Raw genomic sequence first — 4165 nt, forward strand, 5'->3', positions numbered from 1 at the left:
GGCTACCTTAACAGACTCTATCACCCTCCACAGTAGATGGAGGTGTCACTGGGCATTACGGGTGTCCCTTTCACATGCACAGGTCCCCTCCTGAGCCACAAGTATCTCACCTGGGACTCCCCAGCACCAGCTCCTGGGGCTGCTGGCTCCCTGCTACCTGTCTTAGTCCATCTGTCCTTTTCCTCCCAGAAACAGGAATGGAGGGAAAAGAAGGTATCTCCCATTCTTGAGAAATCCAGATAGGAGAGTGGACGTCCGTGCTGTGGACATCTGTGCTGTGGACGTCCATGCTGTGGACATTGTGCTGTGGACATCCGTGCTGTGGACATCGTGCTGTGGACATCCGTGCTGTGGACATCATGCTGTGGACGTCCGTGCTGTGGACATCGTGCTGTGGACATCCGTGCTGTGGGCCTCCATGCTGTGGACATTGTGCTGTGGACGTCCGTGCCGTGGACATCGTGCTGTGGACATCATGCTGTGGATATCCGTGCTGTGGACCTCCATGCTGTGGTACCACATACACTCATTTGTCCAGCACTTTGCAATCACTTAGGCTCTGAAGACCAGCCTCACCTTCTGAGCTATTTACAGGGCCTCCAAGGCACCACCTTTGCTCACATATGCCCCGGACCCTGCAAGTCACCCAAGAGGCTCAAACCCAGTGAAGGAGAACAAACAAGAGAACCCAGGGCTGTGGTTACAGCGGAAACACAGGTTTCCCACAGCCACTCTGGGCACTAGATGGCTTATGTCGCCATCTAGTGGCCAGCATGGAGAGATGCATCCTGGGCCAGGTGGCCCATTGAAGGCCCCAGTGATTCTCCACCTCCATCAGACCCTCTGCTGCCATCAGACCCTCCTACGCCATCAGATTCTCTTCCATCAGACCCTCCATCTCCATTAGATCTTCCACTTTACAGTGATTCGCAGCTTGGGATCCTGGGCTAGGAAGATTGAGGTCCTAATGGTGTCTGAACATGAGAACCTCCAGGGACCCAGGACCCCAAGAGCCCAAGGCTCACTGTCCGTGGGGAACCCCTAAGCCCTCTTTCCACATCTCAGAGGTACTCTGAGTTCTCAAGTCTGCAAAGGCCTTCCTTCCCATCCCCCACAGGAAGCAGAGAGTGGCACGAACTTTACACCCAATGTGCTCGGTTTAAATTGCAGCTCCCTTGTGGCCAGCTGTTTGACTTCAGAAAATTGCATACTGTCTCCGTTTTCTCAACTGTGCAGCGAGAACAGTCTTTGTGGAGGGCTTATAATAAGGCTTGTATTGAATGCATCTGCACCTCTCTCACACACTCTCCCCTTCCACAGACAGGAGGGCTTGAGTTGCCCACTCAGTCTGTGAAGAGATCTTCTGGGGAATCTCCATGAATCCCTTCAGGGCCAGGGAATCTCCAAGGCCCTGAAGTCTGGCCTCACAGGTTGTACACTGCACAACCCTGGGGTGACATCTGCACTGGAGAGAAGTGAACAACTTCTACAGACATCCAATGGCCACCCTGGGTCCCCCCTTCCTCCTTCTGTTTCAAAACACTTTAGATTTAATCTCTTAAGCCATGCCCATGGAAACAGTCTAGGATTGGAGGGTTTAAGCTACAAGGAATACGCAAGCTGAGAATACTCTTAAACAGCAGTCATGACACAGCAGCACCCAAAGCCTTCCAGTGAAGAAATGTGAACAGGTGCACAAGACCATATGCATGGACATGCATTCTTCTTAGTTTCTCTCCCTTCCTTCCTCCAGAGGCCTCCCTGGATTTACTGCATGTATTAGAGTTTCCACAGGGGTTTTTCTTCAGGTAGATTGTGAATACTTGAGGGCAAAATCTCTGCCTCATTCTTCTTGTCTTCTTCATATCAGTATATAAACTGGGACTCAAGACACATTCCTTGGTTGAGTGGATGAAGGGATGGATGGATGGTTGGTTGAGTGAATGGTCGGGCGGATGGCTGGGTGAATGGATGGGTGGGTGAATGGATGGGTGGGTGAATGGATGGGTGGTGAAGTGGATGCTTTAGTGGATGGATGGGTGGAGAGGTGGAAGAGTGGGTGGATGCGTGGGTGAGTGGTTGGATGAATGGATGGATGAATGGCTGAGTGAATGGATGGATGGTTGAATAGCTGAACAAATGGTTAGATGGATGAATGGATGGACAGATGGGTGAATGGGTGGATGGGTGGGTGAATGGATGGATGGGTGGGTGAATGGATGGATGGATGGACAGAGGAGCAGATGTGTGGACAGGTGCACAGATGGGTTGATGGGTGGATTAATGGATAAATGGACAGACGAGTGGATGTGTGGATGGGTGGACAGATGTGTGGATGGGTGGGTGAATGGATGGGTAGATGGTTGGATGGCTGGATGGGTGAATGAAGGAACCAGGTCAGGGACATCTCACAGCACAGGTGTAATCATCACTTTCAGCACCTAGCATGGCTCCCATCATCTGATTTCAGTGTCTCCCTCCCCTACAAGACTGTGCTCTGTGAGGGCAGGGCTCTGTTTGCCTCTCTCACCATTTTGCCCAGATCTCAGGGCGTGGAGCCCTGCGAGTGTTCAGGAAGTAATTGTCAAAGAATAGACTTGGATGGGGGAGGTAAGATGAGAGGAAACCACGTTTTCATTATTATAGAAAACACAAATGAACAGACGTGGCATGTGTATTAAGATTACATGAAAGCTGTAGACAAAGTTTGAAAGACAGGGTTTTTAAATATACGCCAATTACTTTATCTGAAATCCAATGAGCCACAAGGTCATGGGGCTCAACACCCAGTTTTACTGAGTATGTCACAGTCTTCCAAGAAAGGCAAGTGAAAGTTCCTCAGCTGACATCAGAGCAGCTGGACATGACTTGGGAAGAGCCAGAGATGTGTTCCTGGCCTCCCCAGAGCGCCGACGCAGCACCGGCCCTCGGTGGAGGCCCAGTGAGCCTGTAATGAGACCATCCCAAATGGCGCATCCAGCACAACCAGCCACACTGCAGTGTCCTACGCAACTGATTCTACGTATCAGAATCTGTGATCCACACGTATTACCCATTGTCTTTCTGTACTGACTCTGAGAATATCCAGTAAATCCAAATATTCCTTTTCCCCAAATGTTCTGTATGAATGACAATTAATTATATTCAACAAAGTTAATATCACGGATTGAAAACTAAGGCCATGTTATAGTTCTAAGTTCGTTGAGGAAAAACACTCTACTTTCAGGTATGAGCTATCTAATACAATTCCAGTTTATTTCAAATAAAGTACAAAGCATTATCACTCAGGATGGTATGATGGAGAAAATGCTAGACTAAAATGCTTATATTTTAGAACGATTTTCTTGCTAATTCATTCTGTGACCTCAATTAAGTAACTCATTGTCTCCTCTGGTTTCTCATTACGTAATGGGTAAATCACACCTCCTGTGGTCAGCTTATGTGAAAACAAATGGCTGTGAAAATGCTTAGAAAAATGTAGAGTGATGTGTACATGTTATTTCTACCACTAAAGAGATTGTCATATTAATGGGGTGCCTTTTGAGTCGCTGCTGTGTAAATAAAAGCAATACCTTAGTACACAGGAGAAAGCTTGATGAGCATAAACATCCACCAAAAATAACCTCAGCAGTATATTTCTAAGGCTGACCTATTTTTAAAAGAGCATTAAGAGCACTGCCAGGTCTCTCTGAGAATGTGGAATATTCTATATTTGCCGAAGAGTGATGGATGTGAAGGGAGAGCAAGCCCAGGAGGGTTCCGTGGGCTGCTGTGGAGGGTCACAGGTCTGGGAGGTCTGGGCTGTGGGGGCCGTGTGGGTGGTGGTAGAGCCGGGGCACCCCCAGCACTGCCCCCATCTCCCATAGCCCCTTCATCTGCCTGTGAGGTGTGGCTCCTCTGGGACCCACAGGACAGCCTGCCTCTCGGGGGAAGACGATGGCTGCTGTCATCTTCTCTGGGCTCACTCAGGCGCTGGCAGTGCAGACCCATCAGAGCAGACTCCCATTAAGGCTTGAAGAGTTAAGAACCGAGGGATGGATGGAGATGCAGAGAGACACTGGGGGTCCCGGGGGAGCCCGGCAGGGAAGCTCCAAGGTTCTGGAGGCAGGTTGACTCACGGCGACCTGCTGGAGGAAGAGGTCACCCGGGTCAGCTTGCAGGGAGG

At 49.8% G+C, this 4165-nt stretch overlaps 1 protein-coding gene across 1 annotated transcript in view; it reads right to left on the reverse strand.

Annotated features, from left to right (window-relative positions):
* Window positions 1-2616: 2616 nt before the first annotated feature.
* UMODL1 (uromodulin like 1) overlaps window positions 2617-4165 on the reverse strand; it is a 74882-nt gene continuing 73333 nt past the window's right edge. The window contains exon 22 of the mRNA XM_017538604.2: window positions 2617-4124. The gene's annotated coding sequence lies outside the window, so the exon portion shown is untranslated. The remainder of the gene's footprint in view (window positions 4125-4165) is intronic.

Source organism: Cebus imitator, unplaced genomic scaffold (assembly GCF_001604975.1).
Source record: "Cebus imitator isolate Cc_AM_T3 unplaced genomic scaffold, Cebus_imitator-1.0 Scaffold112, whole genome shotgun sequence".
Lineage (NCBI taxonomy): Eukaryota > Metazoa > Chordata > Mammalia > Primates > Cebidae > Cebus > Cebus imitator.